Source organism: Sabethes cyaneus, chromosome 3 (genome assembly GCF_943734655.1).
Source record: "Sabethes cyaneus chromosome 3, idSabCyanKW18_F2, whole genome shotgun sequence".
Taxonomy (NCBI): domain Eukaryota; kingdom Metazoa; phylum Arthropoda; class Insecta; order Diptera; family Culicidae; genus Sabethes; species Sabethes cyaneus.
In genome coordinates this window covers 153,926,571-153,946,733 of record NC_071355.1, presented here as the reverse complement: position 1 = coordinate 153,946,733, position 20,163 = coordinate 153,926,571, and the positions used below count along the sequence as shown (strand labels likewise).

Genomic DNA, 20,163 nt, shown 5'->3' with positions numbered 1-20,163 from the left:
GATTGCAAATGTTTAGTTTGATTGGTTTAGCGGGCGGGATTATGTGAGAGTTTGGCAGACTCGTCGGATACAAATTTCAATTCTCGTCCAGGAGAGACAGGCCGGATCCGGACGGCGGGCGGCGTCTAATTCTCGAATGAAGTCCTGCATTCTCAATTACGCGATCCCGCAGTCGCAACCGATAGTGGATTAGCAGTTTCCCCGTTGTAACCGGTGCCATTGTTTGAGTTGATGCCAGAAACAGCTCCGGCTAGAAACAGTGTCAACTTTCGGTGCACAATGCATGTAGCTACACTTGCGAGTTAGTTGCATGTAATAAACACCTCGCGGCATGGCTTTATTAAGTTATGTTGATTTTTTTAAAGTTGTAATTGATTGCGTTTTAATCGCACTATAAAATTTTCTTTTTTTCTAGAATTTGTAGAGGAAAATTACAAAATAAATATCACATTGAAATATATTTCAAGTAATATTAAAGCTCTCAGATAAAGTTTTGACGTAGGACTACGTATTTGATTTCTATTCTATCTATATGGAGGTGCATTTTAGACAAACGAAAAGGGAACATGTAACGATTTAAGTGGTTATAGTTTGCACGCTTATAACTCATAACAGTCATCCGTCAACAGATTCTAAAGATATTGGTATCAAAAAAATCCATTACAACACAGTAGATTACATGTTTCCCTAACAGACGTTTAATAATTGAGAAAATATTTGACGAATATTCATTATTTCATTATTTTCTTTTTTTTGCCTTTTCACGTCAATGCTTCCCTAGCATTTGATTGACGCCCTATCGAATCCGATCGAAAATTGGTGAGCTTCAGCTGTTGCTGCTTCCCCGGATAAGGCAACGAAGTCATTCAAATTCACCAAGTGAGACGCCACCAAACCGAAGAATCCATCGACTGATCCGCCGGCGAACGATGTGGTTTTGGCTGCTATTTATTTGAAACTATTGCTTGCCTTTCGCTGCGCATTCGGTCAGCGGCTTTGGTAGGTGACACATCGGCAGGCAGATTTTAAGTCACATCCGTGGCATCATTTTGAAGGTTTTATTTGAAACATATTGCGTGCCTTTCGGTACGCATCGTCATTCGGTCAGCAGCTTTGGTTGGCGACACATCGGCAAGCAGCTAGCTTGCGACACATTACATCATCATAACATAACACCATAAACATAAAAGTCTATCTTGATTACAGATCCTACCAGTAGCGTTTGTCCGGTAAACAGTATTCCCACCATTAATCACACCTCACACCAATAACCTATCTGATGGACGAAAGTAGACAATGGACACCACGAGTCGGAAATTTGAGAATTCGAGATTAACAAACGGATCTTTTCAGGTCCACCATTTAAATTAGCTCAAGAGTTGAAATTATGAATTTCTCACATGTAATAACATAATCATGGGGTATGAAATGGAGAGAGTTACCTGGAAGGAGCATCAAACATAGCTCTGGCTCTCTCAAGCTCCCACCTGACGCCTCCACGCAGATCTAAGTCAAATGATGACGGTCGATGGCCTTACCCGGAAATGCTTCATGTACTTCCTGAAGCAGCTAAGCTAGGAGGTGCGAACTAGAGCGCCTGTTCTCCAGGTGAGGGGCGGCTCACACAGCGTCTGTCTTGTAACGGGCGGCTGAATATGAAATGCTGTATCCCGCAAGCTATACCTAAGATGACAGACCCATCAGCGGGATGTAGGTATCGCGACCCCGGTGAGGTAGCATACCGAAAACTCAATTACCACGAACATCGAACAAAGAAATTCAAGACGGAACAATCGGTATAGGACATGGCAAGGGACAAGGAAACGATTAAGGGATAACGATTGGAAACTTGGTACCTGGAATGTCCGTGTCACCCTCCATGCACCGGCATGGGCTGGCTTGCTTGCTCGAGAGCTGCATCAACTCGGAGTGGAGATCGCTGCTATTCAGGAAGTTCGGTGGCCAAATTCCGGAGAAAGGGAGTTCCGTGCAGTAGACCCTATTGTAGGCACTTCTTTCAAGTACCACATCTACTACAGTGGCGGTAAGAAAGCAGAACATGGAGTCGGTTTCGTAATGTTGGGAAAACAAAAGCAACGAGTTATTCGGTGGAGGCCCGTAGATGACCGTATATGCGTGTTGAGGATTAAGGGCAAATTCTTCAACTATAGCCTAATCAACGTATACGCACCGACAAATGATAAATTCGATGATGCTAAAGACGAGTTTTACGACAGGTTTGAGTGGACCTATGGAGAGTGCCCAAAACATGACGTGAAAGTCATCATCGGAGATGCAAACGCGCAGATCGGGAGGGAGGAATTCTTCCGTCCAGTTATTGGAAGACATAGCCTGTATCTGTCGACCAATTATAACGGTCTGAGGCTCGTAAATTTTGCCGCGGCCAGAGGAATGGCCATCTGTAGCACCTACTTTCCACGTTTGAATATTCGGAAACACACCTGGAGGCATCCAAATGGAGACTCTAGCTCTCAGATCGATCATGTCTTGATTGACGGTCGACACTTTTCGGATGCTATCGATGTACGGTCTTTTCGTGGACCAAATATCGACTCTGACCACTATCTCGTAGTGAGTAAGATTCGCGCAAGGCTGTCGAACACGGCGAAAGCTCGCACTGAGAGGACGCTGCGTTTCAACATCCAGAGGTTAACGGCAGACGGCGTAGCAGTGGAGTACGCCAGGAAGCTTGACCAGCGAATTGCAGAACAGCAGGTAGAAGAAGAAGATATAAATGGGCTGTGGAGGAACATCCATGGTACCATCCAAACAGCAGCGAGAGAGGTGGTAGACACGACGCGTGAAAGACAGCGTAACTGGTTTGATGTCGAATGCTAGAGAGTGACAGATGAAAAGAATCAGGCCAGGAGTCGCAAGCTCACTGCGGCAACGCGTGAAAACAGAGAGAAATACAGAGAGACTAGAGCTGCAGAAAAAAGAATCCATCGTCTAAAGAAACGCGAGCACGAGGAGCACGTGCTCGCCGGCGCAGAGGAGCGATACGCTAGCAACGACACACGGAGTTTCTATAAAACGGTGAGATGCAGGAATTTTGCCATGCCTGTGATGTGCCTTGATAGTGCTGGCAACCTGTTTATCGTCAAAACGGCAGCCAGGTGGAAGGAGCACTTTCAGACACTATTGAATGGAGAGGTAAATGCGGAGATCAGCAGTGACAGGATAGAAATTGTAAGCGATGGTCAAGCTGTGGAGCCACCAAAACAGGAGGAGGTTAAGAAGGCAATCAGTGAGCTGAAAAACGGTAAGGCTGCTGGGAAGGACGGTATCCCGGCTGAACTTCTAAAAGCGGAGAGCGAGCGGCTGTACGAAGCAATCCACCGGATCATTGTCAGGATCTGGGAGGAAAAACAAATGCCGGAGGAGTGGTTGGATAGCCTCATTTGCCCAATTTTCAAAAAGGGACATCGAATGGAGTGTAAAAACTATCGAGAAATTACATTGCTCAATTCTGCCTACAAGGTGCTTTCCCGTATCCTGTTCTGCAGACCGAGACCGTTAGCGGAGTCCTTCGTCGGCGAGTACCAAGCTGGTTTTCGTGAGGGTCGCTCCACGACGGATCAGATGTTTACCCTGCATCAGTTGCTAGACAAGTTCCGGTAGTACAACTTGCAGACACACCATCTGTTTGAGAACTTTAATGCGGCGTACGATTTAGTTAAACGAAATGAGCTGTGGCAGATAACGCTAGAACATGGTTTTCCGACGAAACTAGTTACGCTGATTCGTGCGACGCTGGACGGATCCAAATCATGCGTTAGAATAGCGGATGAGACCTCAGCTGCTTTCGTGACGTTGGATGGACTGAAGCAAGGGGATGAACTCTCTAACCTGCTATTCAACATTGCCTTGGAAGGTGCATTACGAAGGGCAAACGTGGAAAGGAATGGAAATATCATCACGAAATCTCACATGCTTCTTCGTTTTGCGGATGATGTCGATATCATCGGAATAAACCGTAGAGCAGTGGAAGAGGCCTTCAGACCCTTTAAAAGGGAAGCTGCGAGATTGGGACTTACCATTAACACCGCCAAAACGAAGTACATGGTTGCTGGTAGGGAACGTGGGAGCCCAAGTGGTGTTGGTGCCGAGGTGGAATTAGATGGGGAACGATATGAAGTAGTGGAGGAGTTTATATATCTTGGTACACTCGTGACATGTGACAACGATGTAAGCCGCGAAGTGAAACGACGAGTTGCAGCCGCGAATCGGGCTTTCTACGGATTACGAAGCCAGCTGAAGTCCCGTAGTTTGCAAATTCGCACAAAACTGGTGCTCTACAGAACACTAATCCTCCCGGTGGCCCTTTACGGACACAAATCATGGACGCTAAAGGAGCTGATCGGCGAGTGCTTGGGGTTTTTGAGCGTAAAATTCTGCGATCTATACTTGGTGACAAAATGGAAGATGGAGTGTGGCGCAGACGCATGAATCACGAGCTGTACCAAGTATACAAATGTGATGATATAGTGAAGGTAGTGCAATGTGGCAGACTGCGGTGGGCTGAACACGTGGCCAAAATGCCCGATGACAGAGTAGCCAAAACTATTTTCAGCAGGCCCCGCACCCGGTGGGTGTGTGCTGTCGAAGACGATGCACGTTCAGCTGGTGTTCGTGGGGATTGGAGAACGGCAGCTCAGGACCGACGGTACTGGAGGACCATAATTCGTACGGCGCAGGATCGGTAACGGACCGTTGCTACTAAAGAAAATAAGTAAGTAATAACATAATCCTTTAATGCGCAACTTGGGCATCTATATATTAAATTCATACAACAATCACCGGTTTTAGTATTGGGAGACGAATTGCTCTACATTCGTAGTCCTACGAATGGCCTGCGCATGGGCATGGCCACTAAGCATGGACCCTTGTACTTTTTCACTATCAATTTAAACTTTGCAAAAGAAGTTGAAACATTTTTCAAAATATAAAATTTGATTCCTTGATATTATGAGGTTAGGTTAGGTATCATTATTGCATTCAAATAGTTTTTTTTACAGATAAACTGAAGGTATCCTCGAATTTAACGAGGCTGTAATAAATATAAGACAGAGAGACAGACTGGACTCAAAGCTTGAGTGAAGTTTCCATAAAGAAGGTAATTTTTCTCTTAATTTTTTGAAAGAATTCATCACACTTCGAACGCTTGAATAGAATTTCGTCAAAATAATTTAATAAAGATTTCATTCGAATGATTATTTTACATTTGTGGCACAGCTCCGTTGCCGGCGATACACATATTTTAAATCCACTAATACGCGTCTTCTTCGAATATTTTAAGTTTGAATTGGTACATTATTATATATTTTATTTTTTTAATCTATCTATTAAAATCGCTATCTGTCGGTATCAAACTTAAGTTTCGCGTAATATTAATTTAATGCCTTGCTAGCTAAAAACGGGAAATTGTTAGATTGACAAAAAGAGAAAAACGCTTCGGATACAAGCTCCTTGCAAGAAAAAAATATATTTTGTTATCATTAATAAGTATACTCTATTTATTATACTAAAAATAATAATTTCAATCGTAAACTTCCACCTTCGTTTCCTACTGCAACCTTATCAAAAACTCATCATCTATCACGATTTACCGAAATCCTCAATCAATTATTGGTCGTTATTAATTGCACCCGGAGAAGCTTCCCTTCAATGTGCTCTTCCCTCCCCGAAGGCTAATTCTCTCCACTTCTCCACTTGAACGAAGGTTACGCCGGAATCGCATACGGAATATCAAAGTGGTGGTCCCTCCGGGTGTGATTCATTAAACAATTAATTTTCCCAATTAAAATCATTATTCCGAAAGCGATTTTCACGGCTTTTTCATGGCGGTATTTTCATTAGCCCGGAAAAGAAAGTACGAAAAAGAGCCGGTGAAAAGCAGTGCTACCTTTCGCCTCCACCAGCCGCCAGCCGAGCGGGATGTGGACCGTGTTGTAGCACTGGAGGAGGACCGGTTGTATGCAAGTGGTATCAATTGGCAGTAAATTTCAATTTTCCTGTCTCAGTGGAAGGAAAAACTTTTGCGGGTGGTTTTTTTTGGTTGTGTGTGCGTGTGAGGGTTACTAGAAACGATTCGAGTTGGGGTCTTTCCTGGCAGCATCTGACTAAGTAGATGCTGAAGTACAGCCGAATTAATTTATTAACTCAATAGATGAAGGTACATTCTTGGACAATCGTGTGCGAGACTTTCGGTTGAATGGATCGAGCTCAATAATAAAAAAAAAGTTTTCTTGTGACAATGTTCCTGTTTCGAAATTTGGATATATTCTCTGCTTTTATTTAATTTTTTGTCAGTAAACTATTCAACGTTAATAGCAAAACAATATTATCACTTAATCGAAACTCTGTGGTCTGTAAGATTCATTAAACTTTTCGAGATAAAGAGAGTTACTGCCCAAATGAAAGCAAGATAGTAAAGTTTTGTTTTTGCCAAAAGTAGAAACGATTTATTGTTTTATCCGATCAGAATTGTGTTGATAAAAAGCTATGCCTATAATCGACTCATTCAGCGAGATGTAATATTTGATTAACTGAAATCATATTGATAAAGTGAATAAAGTGGGTTTTGTTGCATTTTTATTGCGGTTGCGGTTTTATGAACACTATCGATCACTATCATCATTAAAAATGCGTATAAAATGTGTAGTAAAATCCACATTGTTAATTACGCCGTACTACGGCGGCCGTAGCACATCACGCAATGCAAGTCCATAAAAGCAGATACAAGCTTAATTTAGTTAATTACAAATAGTTTTTGACCTTCCGATGAGGGGCATCGACGCTCTTTCGGTAGGTACCCGAATGTTTTACTCACTAAATTTCTACCGCCCCGTTATCTTAGGTAGTCTAATAGCTAATTCGGTTTTATACTCCCAATTCTGTCATCCCCGTATCGCCCCCGTTTTCAGTACTTACATGCCTACTTGAAAATCTCTGGTGAAAGTATTGAATTGGTATTTTAACTGTAGTACAAAATTCTTCAGTAGATTGGCACAAATCAGACCCCCAGACGATTGGAATTGGAATCAAGCTTTTTATATTCGTTTTTCCAAGCATGCATCTACTTTTCATACCATAGAATCTTAAGTTAGAGAGTTTGTAAATGATCTTCCAAAGCAGTTAAATAACAGGGGTAAAAGGTGCAAAACGGGCAACTTCTTTCTATTTCCGCGCGTTGAGACCATTACGAATCGACTTCGATTTTCGTATTTTTTACATAAGAAAAGGCACTTTTTAGCTCTTAAAAACAACGGCAACAAAAAGTTTCGTTTTTTTGATCGATTTAGCCCACCCTACTAGTAGGTTGTTACAAAGTTGTTGTGTTAACCGAAATATGGCTAATTTCAGTCGAAATCCGGTTGCTTCAACTTAATTGACCTAAAGTGTGCTATTTGGGCATAGTGCAGCGTCAAGAAATGTAATTTTGTGTAGGTAGTTTCTTCAAGTCCTAAAATATACAGAAAGTATGCTGAAGGTTATTCCATCGCTTTGGAATTGTCCAGTACTACCGCTGCCAATAAGAGATGTCAGTTAAACGAAGGACTTTTCCATCACGGTTGCACGGTAATGAGTGTATGTTACGAGCTTGGTCGATAGTTGAGAAATCAAAATTTAACTAAAAACCTTTCCAAAGTTCATTTGGTTTGCAAACTGCTCTATGAAACCATTAAACTGCTATAATTGCTATGCTTGAAGTAATTATAAACAGACATGAAATGCTAATTGAAAAACTAATTGACCCCTTCATCTGTTGTACAATTCCATGCTCGGTCTTTTACGATTGCAATTCCATGTAACCAAGAAATGTGGTTAATTTCAAACCATTTTGATTTTTTCTTCTCTCGATTGGGCAACCATGCCTCGTGCAGTAGCCTGTCGTTGTAATTGTTCCTCTAGTGAAATAGTTAAAAATCTATTTTTTTTTCAAGCAGACTAGTGGCTGAATTAGTCGGCAGTGAGTGGATAATTTTACTGTGGCAGCTCTGGAGTAACAAACCGTTGCAATCGGGTGTTGCCGTCTACGATTTACAGTATGGATACAAATATTTTTGAACGAAATAAGCTGAGTAAAGACGGTATATTACATATACATTGACTGGCAGAGCCAAAAATGCAGAGTTAAAAAGAATACAGCCGGAATTAAGTAATAATTGAATAATACAAATATGGGTTGCCAGTTTAATGCAATTGGGTTGTTTCACGGTATTTAGGTTTTCATGGCATTAGGGCAGGAAATATGGTAATGAAAATTTTGGTATTTATTGAAGTATAAAAGTTTTTCATCTTTTTTCGAGTGACTGGCGAAAATTCAAAACCGCAAACCAATCTCAGCGCCTTGAAACGCTATATCGCTAACGACGACAACTTGGGCATCCAAAGTCAACTATAGTCTATGCTGTGGTTTTTTACATTTTTTATTGTTACTTAATATAGTACCATCTTTGCGATCTAAGTATAACGCTCAGTAATGTTTCTTTAATGTATCTTCACATTTAATATATATTTAAATATCATATTTTTACAATACATAAGCTAAATATATCTTAGTGCTCGAAAAAATTGACAGCCCTGCATTACGGTAAATGTAAAACGCCTTCAGCGCAAACAGTTTTACCCCTGGCACTATACAATTATCTGTCGATGACGGCATGACGACTGAACTGCTGACAGTGTTTGTCTTTCTCAGTTTTTCTCTCGAAGTTTGGTTTTTCAAACTGCCTACTTTTTAAACGCAACCAAAACCTGGCTGAAGGTAATTAAATAAAATTTCAGAGCAATATGTACATTTATTGTAATTTCGTTTACCGTTGTCGGCAGTTCAAAATGAATGAATGATTCACGTTGATTTCATTCACTATTGTCATGAATAAATGAATGTAAAGAACAACACGAACATGAACGCAAGTGATTCACTCGAATTGTTGGTTTCAGATTGGCAATGCTGACTTAACTTTTAACTTCGTTTGTTAAATTGCATAAATTGAATATGAGATTTCTAAGCATACCAGTGCTTAGGTTTAATTTGAAGGTATTTTTTGCACACACACACACACACACACACACACACACACACACACACACACACACACACACACACACACACACACACACACACACACACACACACACACACACACACACACACACACACACACACACACACACACACACACACACACACACACACACACACACACACACACACACACACACACACACACACACACACACACACACACACACACACACACACACACACACACACACACACACACACACACACACACACACACACACACACACACACACACACACACACACACACACACACACACACACACACACACACACACACGCACACACGCAGAGCTAGAAGAATAGAATACTGAGGAGTTACTTCAGGAATCGGACGCTTGTTTACGAGACCGCCGAGGGGCGCAAGACAATGAACATTACGTCTGGAGTCCCACAGTCCTTGGCCCAACGCTCTGGAACGGGATGAACAACGGTGTACTGTCTCTGAAGCTGCCTAGAGGCGCGGTGATCGTCGGCTTTGCAGATGACATCGTGCTATCGGTGACAGGCGAGTCACTGGAGGAGGTAGAAATGCTGGTGACAGAGGCGATTAGAACTATCGAGAACTGGATGCATGGTGCAAAGCTACAAATTGCCTACCATAAAACGGAGGTTCTGCTGGTTAGCAACTGTAAGGCTGTACAACATGCAGTCATCACCGTCGGAGAGCATATTATTACTTCAACGCGCGCGGTCAAGCATCTTGGAGTAATGATAGACGACCGGTTGAACTTCAACTGCCACGTCGACTATGCTTGCGAAAAGGCGGCGAAGGCTATCAATGCGATAGCCGGAATCATGCCGAATTGTTACGGGCCGAGTAGTAGTACGCGGAGACTGCTGGCTAGTGTGCCATCATCGATACTGCGGTATGGAGGTCCAGCCTGAATCGCAGCACTACGATCGAAGCGGGATCGCGTGAAGCTGAATAGTACCTTCCGACTCATGGTTGTAAGAGTTGCCAGCGCATATAGAACAATATCGTCGGAGGCAGTATGTGTTATCGCTGGAATGATCCCCATCAACATCATGCCCGTGGAAGATAACGACTGCAACGGACGAAGAAACATCAGAGAAGCCCGGAAGCTGGCGAGAGAAGAGTCGCTGAGCAAATGGCAGCAAGAGTGGGATAGGGCCGAGAATGGTAGATGGACGCACCGACTCATACCGGTTTTGTCAACCTGGTTGAACAGGAAAGATGGAGACGTCGGGTTTCACTTGACGCAGTTTCTCTCGGGTCACGGTTGCTTCAGGCAATACCTGCACCGGTTCGGGCACGCTGCGACACCATTCTGCACGGAATGCAGAGAGACGGTAGAAACACCACAGCATGTGGTATTTGAATGTCCTGGATTTGCCGCGATACGAAGGGCGATGCCGCCCCTGACGGTGGAGAACATAGTCGCGAAATGTGTCGGGAGGAGAGCGTGTGGAATGCCGTCACGGGCGTTGTAGCACAGATTATGTTGCAACTGCAACGACAGTGGAGAAACGACCAGCGAACTAGCGAAATCCCGATTAGCAGACAATCTTGACAGACGCATCGGTGGAGTGACGAGCGTGACGGAGCAAACCAAGCTTGAACAGAAACACTACGAGGGCGGCCGTGAGAGGATAGATGTTATGTCGGTCGCTATCCCTGGATCGGTTCGCGTGTTGATAGATGAAGTGGTAGTGTGGTGGCGAAATCGACGGAGCAGTGCTGAGCCCAACAAGAAACCCTGCAAGTGTGGTCGTGAGGAGATGGAAGTCATGACGGTCGCCATCTCTGGATCGGTACACGTCTCGACAGGTGCAAGGAAAGTGGACGGTGAAAGAACATGTAGTAGCATCAAGGATGGCAGAACGCTGCGAGGGTGCCTGTGAAGGAGTGGACGTTATGACGGTCGCCACCTCCGGATCGGTTCACGTCTCGATAGATGCAAGGGAAGTGGTCGGTGAAGGAGTGAAGCGGAAGTGCAGTGGCGAACTCGACGAAGCAGTGCTTAGCCGAACAAGAAACCCTGCGAGGGTGGCCGTGAGGAGATGGAAGTCATGACGGTCGCCATCATTGAATCGGTACGCGTCTCGACAGGCGTAAGGAAAGTGGACGGTGAAGGAGAATGTAGTAGCAACAAGAAAGGCAGAACCCTGCGAGGGTGAATGTGAAGGAGTGGACGTTATGACGGTCATCTCCGGATCGGGGTGTACAGACACAGCCTCCCCCCGAAGTAATACTTAACGGTAGTTCCGGGGGGGGTAAAGGTCAGACGCCCGTGAGGTTTTTAGTGGGTTAGAGTCCCACACTGTGACACGTAATGTAGCAATATATCATTAGTGTGACTGGCATTGAGCGTTTCCTCACGTAAAAAAAACACACACACACACACACACACACGCACACACATACACACACACACATGCACGCACATACACACACGCACACACATGCACACACATACACACACACAGCTAGAAGAAAAGATCGTGAAAACCCGGAGAACCCAGAGCGGCAAGTTGCTCTTCGAGCTCAAGAGAGACCCGGAGGTGAAGAGCGCGACCTTCAAGGTGCTAGTCGAGATAGCGCTCGGTAGCGAAGCTCAAGTAAAAGCTTTGTCTCAGGAGACGATCGCTGAAGCGAAAAACCTGGACGAGGTGACAACAGAGAGTTAGGTGAAAGTGGTGCTGACAAGAGCGGAATACCTGGGCGACGTTCCAAAGTCTATTCGGCTGCGGAAGGTATACGGCAGTACGCAGTCGGCGTCGATTCGTCTATCTATCGCGGCGACAAACTGGTTTTTGAAGATGAACAGAGTCAAGATCGGATGGGCGGTGGTTAGCTTTCGAGCAATCCCCCGTGAACCCAAAGAAATGGAGAGATGCTTTAAATGCATGGACTTTGGTCACCAGGCGAGAAATTTGCCGGGCACCCGACTGATCGAAGCTGTGTCGGAAATGCGGCAATGAGGCGCATGTTGCGAAGGACTGCAATAAGTAACTGAGGTGTATGTTGTGCAAGGAATACAACGACCACGTGACGGGAGGCTTTAAATGCCCGGTGTACCAGAAGGCAAAGGCAGCCCTACAATAATGGAGGTGATTCAAATCAACCTCAATCACTGCGACACTGCACAGCAACTGTGGTGGCAGTCGACAACAGAAACGAAGTGCGACGTTGCAATCATAGCGGAGCCGTATCGAATTTCTTCCGATAACGGTAACTGGATAGCAGACAGAGCAGGAATGGCCGCGATATTGGTGAGGGGCAGATATCCCATCCAGGAGGTGGTTACAAGCCGATACGAGGGTTTCGTGGTCGCCAAAATTAACGGAATCTACGTGTGCAGCTGCAATGCTCCCCCACGATGGACGCTGGAACAGTTCTGCCGCATGCTGGACGAACTAACTGGTGAGCACATTGGACGGAGAACGATCGTCATGGGAGGTGACTTCAACGCCTGGGCAACCGAATGAAGAAGTAGATGCACGAACGCCAGAGGAGGCCGAGAACCTTCACCAGACCACCTTCCGCAGAGATGGCCGAGAATCTATCATCGACGTCACCTTCTGCAGCCCATCGCTGGGAACCGACATTAGCTGGAGAGTATGCGAAGAGTTCACGTACAGTGATCATCAAGCTATACGGTACACTATTGGCAACGGAACTCCGTGGCAGCACAAACAGGAAGATTTCAAGAGCGGCAGTGGAAAATGGAGGCATTCGACAAGGACCTGCGACCACACAGCGAATCCCAGAATTGTGATACTGACGAGCTGACCGAAGCGCTAACGAGAGCATGCGACTCAACCATGCCGAGGAAGGTGGAGCCTAGAAACCGACGGCGTCCGGTCTACTGGTGGAACGAGCCACTCAACGCATTACGAGCTAACTGCAACAGAGGTAGAAGGTGCTTCCAGAGAGCAAGAAGTACCGAGACTAAAGAGGAAAGAAATAGTGACCTCCGCGTTGCCAAGGCCGCACTGAAATACGCGATTAAGCAGAGCAAAACAAACTCCTTTAAGGAGCTGTGTAGAGAAGTCGATTCCAACCCCTGGGACGATGCATACCGAATATTGATGACAAGGACCAGGGGCTCAGCAATGTCATAAGTAAAGGACTGTTCCCAGAACACGAGCCAACGTCCTGGCCCCCTACCCCTTACCGGGCGCTAGAGAATGAGAACGCTGACGAGAGAAGAGTCTCCAATGACGAACTTGTTAGAATCGCGAAAGACCTGAAGATGAAGAAGGCGCCGGGCTCGGATGGGATCCCCAATGCAACTCTTAAGGAGGCAATCCATGCATTTCCAGACATGTTCCGCACGGTGATGCAGAACTGCCTAAACGAGGGGCACTTTCCAGGCAAGTGGAAAATCCAGAAGATGGTACTGTTGCCAAAACCAGGAAAACCGCCGGGGGATCTAGCATCTCACCGACCAATCTGCCTGCTGGACACACTGGGAAAGCTGCTAGAAAGGATTATCCTGAACAGGCTATCCATATACATGGAGGGCGAGTACGGACTGACACGAAGGCAGTACGGGTTCCGGAAGGGAGGGTCCACACTAGATGCGATCCGAACTGTCGTCGAGACAGCACAGAAGGCGTCCAAGCAGAAACATAGAGGTAACCGCTACTGCGCAGTGGTCACTATCGACGTTAAGAATGCATTCAACAGCGCTAGCTGGGAAGCCATCATAGCAGCGCTCCATAGAATGAGAGTCCCCGACTATCTCTGTCGCGTTCTGAAGAGCTACTTCACGAATCGAGTGCAAGGATACCGGATGAACCTCGGAAAGGAAACGACCGTGATCACGGCGGGCGTTCCACAAGGGTAAATACTCGTTCCATCTCTCTGGAACGGTATGTATGACGGCGTGCTAACCCTAGAGCTACCAACGGGAGTGGAAATCTTCGGCTTCGCGGACAACATCGTGATGACGGTTACATGCGAATCGTTAGAGGAAGTGGAGGTGTTGGCGACTGAGTCAATCTGCAGGGTGGAGAGTTGGATGCAGAACGCGAAACTGCAAATAGCGCACCATAAAACGGAGATACTACTGGTGAGTAATCGGAGAGCAGTCCAACACGTGGGGATTACCGTCGGAGAACATACCATAACCTCAAAACGCGAGGTGAAGCACCTCCCTAGTAGCACACTTTTGTCATTTCTGGTTGCCGCAACCTATTTATGACTGAAATTAGTCATTAATCGGTTACCACAACTAGTTTATAACAACTGTGCTATTAGGGCTGGGTGTGATGTTCGACAATCGGCTAAGATTCAACGGTCACGTTGACTACGCATGCGAAAAGGCAGCGAAAGCCATCAGAGCACTGTCTAGGATCATGCCGAATAACTATGGACCAAGCAGTAGCAAGAGGCGCCTCTTAGCCAGTGTATCATCGTCGATACTGCGGTATGGCGGACCAGATTACAGCGCTCCAAACCCAGCGCAACACAGCGAAGCTGAAAAGTACGGCCCGACTAATGGCCATTCGAGTTGTGAGCGCGTACAGGACTATCTCATCAGAAGCTGCGTGCGTAATCGCTGGGATGAATCCCATCGACATCACCCTGATGGAGGACTACGAGTGCTATAGGCAAAAGGAGGTCAGAGGAATCAGAAAGCTGATGAGAGCAGAATCAATGGCTAAGTGGCATCAGGAGTGGAATACGACACAGAAAGGTAGATGGACCCACAGGCTCATATCGACTCTCTCGGTTTGGGTGAATAGAACGCACGGGGAGGTGAACTTTTATCTAACGCAGTTCCTGTCTGGTCATGGTTGCTTCAGGCAATACCTTTACCGGTTGGGGCATGCCAGGTCGCCCGTATGCCCGCCCAGCCAGCACCAACTCGTATATCAAAGTACAAACATTATCGTAAATATCTCTTAATAAACTCGGAATCGTAACTAATGCTTAATAAAGTGCACCCAAGTTGAATTTCTGTCGTATATAATAACTGACACACATACGATATTCAGCACAGAATCGTATAGCAGCGTGGAGCGAGCCGGGCTTAATCGGATATTATCGTATATAATCACTTATATAGCTGAAACGCGTATATTTATTTCTCATCACGTATATCGGCTCCAAAATAGTGCGAATATGCCAGTTTTGCCGCAACAAATACGATTTATTAGCATGTATATATGTACGTAATGCTGTTTTTAACTTTTTTATACATATAAAAATGCTAGCTGGGCGGAATGTGGGAACTTGGAAGAAACAGCAGAGCACGTGGTTTTTGACTGTCTCAGATTTGCAGCATGGAGGGATGAATTGCCTTCCGGTCTTAACGTCGAAAATATGGTGGAGGAAATGTGTCGCAACAAGAGCATTTGGAATGCCCTCAATAGCGCAATCGCATGCACCATGTCTTGTCTGATCTGCAGCAAAAGCGGAGAGCGGAATAGCGAGCTAGCATCGTCAGTTAAGTTATTTTGGATGAAAGGTGGCCTAGAGAACAAACCTCTCTGAGCCGCATATTACGCCCCAAAGCAACGCAATCCGGGACGCGGTAAAATCTTAGACTGGATTCATATGCGTGGGGATGAGATTTATCCTGAAATAGTCCCAATACTCAGATCGGTCCTTGTTGAAATAGGCATGGCAAAGAAACCCTGCGAAACCCTGGGTGACTGTGACGAAGTGCGCGTCATGTTGGAGGGCACTTTCTAATCGGTACACGTCTCGTCAGATCAAGAAATCCCGCGAAGCTGGCTGTGACGGGGTGCACGTTATGACTGTCGACACCTTATAATCGGTACACGTCTTGATGGATACTGCGAGCTAGCTGCGCAAGTGACCAGTAACGGTAGCCTGCGTTGATAACTGCAAAGTGCATGAGCACGGCATCCCCTCGATATGCTTGAAGGAGTAACGCTAGACAGCGTGATACTTGGAAAAGTGCAAGAGCACAGCCTCCCCCTGATGTAATACTTCATTGTGGTATCGGGGGGATCAGACAGAGTGCAAGGATGAGGTTTTCGTGGGCGAGAGTGTCCCACACAACGTCCGGGTTAGCTCCGGATAAGAACATTAGTTTTCCAAAACCTTTAAAAAAACACACTCACACACACACACATACAGGCATTGCTCAGTTCGTCGAACCCTGTCGATTGGTATATGACACTTGGCCCTCTGGGCCTTGGGTCAATTTTGTGTTTTTGGATCAATTTCTAAACCCAGGGATGGTTCGATCACTTCGACTCAATTTTGATTCATTTGACAGTATCGTCTCAGCCGAGTCAAATATGACAATGTTATATATGAGACATCTGTAGAACTAGTTCCCATCTACAATTTTTCTGAACAAAGTTTTGCTGTATCTTTTGTAGTTACGGTGCTACAACGCTAGTAACTCATCAGTGACTAAATGAACGTCCATTTAGTCACTAATTAGATACTAGCATTGTAGCGTAGTAACTACACAGAGAACAGACATCCATTCAGGAACAAATTTTTCGGGAATTCTTGGATAAAATTTCAAATTAAAATCACCTAATATGCTAGCGTCGCCACCACTATAGTTTCCCAACTAAATGATTCTTTTGATTTGCACACTGACAACCTTTGGCTCCTCTGGCGCTAGTATATATGGACTATAAGCGTTATGCTAGCGCCAGAAGCTAGCTGTTGTGAGTTTAGTGTAGAATTTTATGCGCCGTTAGCGACATCATCACTATAGTTTCCCAACTAATTTGACATAAGTTTTATCCAAGTGGGGACCTTTCGCTTGCATGTCTGTTCTCTGTGGTAACTACAAAAGACACAGCAAAACTTTTTTCCACAAAATTATAGATAATAACCTGTTCCACAAATGTCTCATATATAACTTTATCATATTTGGCCCCGTTAAGACGGTACTGTCAAATGAATCAAAATTGAGTCAAAGTGATCGAACCATCCCTGTCAAAACCTTTGTTTTAGTATAACAAAGGTAAAATCATTTAGCTTAATGAAAGTGATAGATACTTTTATTCTCGTTGAAAAAATAATTCTGCTTTTTTCTTGAAATGAGGATTTCGGCAGCATCGTGATATGCTATGAGTTCTGAAAACACCAAAATTCTTAGATGATATAATAGGATGTACACATGTAGGTACATATGTGAACATAATTTTGCTACATACGGGTGGAACGCGATTCGAAGGTTCTCATTCAATATTCATTTTAGGCATCAAATAGAGTGTATCCCAATAGCCGAAAACTCGGGAAATTGTAAATCATTAGACACTACTACGGCGGAAAGCTATATTCCCATATAGGTACCATCATATTCTAACATTCTATTGAGTAATAATTTTTTATTTAACCGCGGTCAAAAAGCAAAGCAAAGGTGCCACATTCCGTTTTCGAAACTTGACCTGTTTTTATACGACAGACTTCGCAGCCAGTTGTTAGAGTACAGGACAATTGCAGGGCCAGTTGTTACGATCCTATTGACTCTAACAGCCTCTCCCAGCCGAGATTCGAACATACGACGACTGGCTTATTAGGCCAGCGTCATACCTCGAAGCCAACTGGGAGTTTAACCGCGGTCAGATACCCGCAAATACAGGTCAGAATTCTATTTGGCAAAAGCTAAACTTTGGAAAGCGATTAAGTTTTTTCGTTGCCATGAAACGAACGGGGAAATTTACGACCGTTGTCTTGTCGGTATTTTCGTAAAATAAAAACTCCAATTTCATCATTCAACTGAAAAATACGTGCTCTTTCGTTTACACTTTCTCGTATCTATCAATTAAATCTGATAGGAGGTGAATATCGCTACTCGCCCCCGCTACTCACTTTTAACTACAGATTTTTTTTCGAATCGGTCAGGACACCCACGCGCGTTGTTGGAATTGATTTCGTAATTTATGGTGGTGGTTTGCGATTTTTTTTTTTCGGTAGCCAGTTCGGGTCCAAATTCAGCGGCGGTGCATAAAAATCAGAAATAAAAAAGCATACAACGCATATACACATACACATGGGCATGGAAGCGCGCATGGACATGTGCAGCGCCATCGATGGGCCGGCCGTGCGGGTTTTATGTTCGATAAATGGGTGCGATTTTCGCATCAGGTGCAGGAGTTTCGATGATGCGTGGTTAATCGCAGGATGACCGGAGAGGTTGATGGGGCGCGAAAAAAATAGCGAATATTTATTACATCAAGTGCGGTTGTGACGGGTGCAGAGAGTTGGCGAGCGTGCCGGGTGCGCCGAATGCCAAGGGGCCGGGTGAAAAGCCGACGATGAACCAGCCGGGTAGGTGGAATGTTTTATTTTTCGGGCCCGGAAAATGTAGAAAAGCAATAGGATAAAAATTAGGCTCGATTGTCGAAAGATTGCCGGTTTGATTCGTGACATGATTTCGCAAACAGTGCTACATTGACTAGAGAAAAAAAAAGCTAGCAGTGATAGTAAACATATTGTGTGGTGATGGATAATGTGCTATGCTGCGTGGATGCCATTTGCTCGTCGTTCACTCGAATTTGAATTTTATTGGTGAATAGAAAATGGCCTCCAGACGTAATTCAGTTTGCTATTCCATATCAGGTGTGCATTCCCCCTGAAACCTGTTGAGGTTAATTGGACTCTACTTCTACGACAGCGGTTTTGTTTTTATTTGACAGATATTTTAATACATGTGTTATCCTTTACAGGGGTTTTTCTTTGAATCTGTACAATCTATTGGAAATTTGACCCTAATTGATGCTCCGGTACAGGTTGACTAGTTTTCAGTTTGATAATTTTAAAACCAAAACGCTTGTTTTGTTTTTCATCCACCGTTTCGATCTATTTGAGATCTTTTGAAGGGTCTTCAAATAGTTGGTTATATCTTTTGATGATCTTATTGTAGCTACGTTTTTATTCTCTAGATAATACCAGTAATGTGTTACGTTTTATTGTTGCTTTCTTTGAAATATTAATATTTTTCCTTCACACAAGTTGCTCAGTAATTGTATCCACTTTTTTATTTGAAGACACTTTGTCAACAGTGGCTAACAGAAAACCTTGAATAAAATTTCCATCTTATAAATCACACGAAACTGTATAGGCAAGATATTTCAAGTTAGCTAATTACTGTGCAATTCCGAGTGAACAGTCCCACCTGACCCTCCCTGATTTGAATTAAACTTCCAACATGTCCTCAGTGAAGTGAACCATTCTTTTTTCACGATTACGACTTCAGTTTTTCCAGTTGACGGTTACGACTCAAGACTAATTTTTAATATGAGCGCGTGAAATTTTTAAAAGATCATCATACGTACCCATATATTTCGTTTAAATTATACACAATTCAGAAACAAATCACAATAGTAAAAGTGATGTTCAAGCCAGTTAGTGTAAGATGATTTGACATAGGATCAAAAAATTTTTTTTTTGTAGACCTGCAGTGTCTCTCGGAATTTTTTTTAACGCGTGAGTTGATTGAATAATTTGTTTTTCTTGACTGTAGGATAACGATTTTCTGGAAAATTCCAAGAGTTAAGCAACGATATTGCACGAATTGGAGTATCTGGAATATCCATTAAGAAATTAACAAGGTCAGCCACCGTCGAAACGGTGGTCCAATATTGTGACAGGTATTGTATGTCCCTTATTTAGGATTTCACCTGCATAACAATATTTCGGTCCAACATACTCGGTCCAAGGTTGTCTGTCTCTTCGAGCATCCCACACTTTTCAGGTCTTGCCCTACTTGGTCTAACCATTTAGCGTGCTGCACACCACTGCGTCTGTTACCAACTGGATTGGAGGCGAAAACCATTTTTGAGTGGTTGTTGTCCGGCATTCTCATGACAAAATGACTGGTGCTTTCAACTCCCCGTCGAGCATTGTCCACGTGTCGGGTTCGTAGAGAACTACTGGTCTTATTAGCGTTTTGTACACTATAGATTCAGTACGAGGGTGAAGTTTACCAGACCTTAGGTCCTTGTGGAGCTCGTAGTAAGCACGACTTCTGGTAAGAATATGTCTGTGTACTTCTCTACTACAGTTGTTACCCGATGTCATCAACGACCCGAGATATACAAATTCGTTCAGCACCTTGAACTCGTCCCTGTAGATTA

The 20,163-nt window shown here is 44.3% G+C and overlaps 1 protein-coding gene across 2 annotated transcripts in view; it reads right to left on the bottom strand.

The window, feature by feature from the left end:
* The window catches only part of LOC128744064 (tyrosine-protein phosphatase Lar), a 366,801-nt gene that overhangs the window by 23,079 nt on the left and 323,559 nt on the right, over positions 1 to 20,163 (bottom strand). The gene's annotated exons all lie outside the window — the stretch shown is intronic.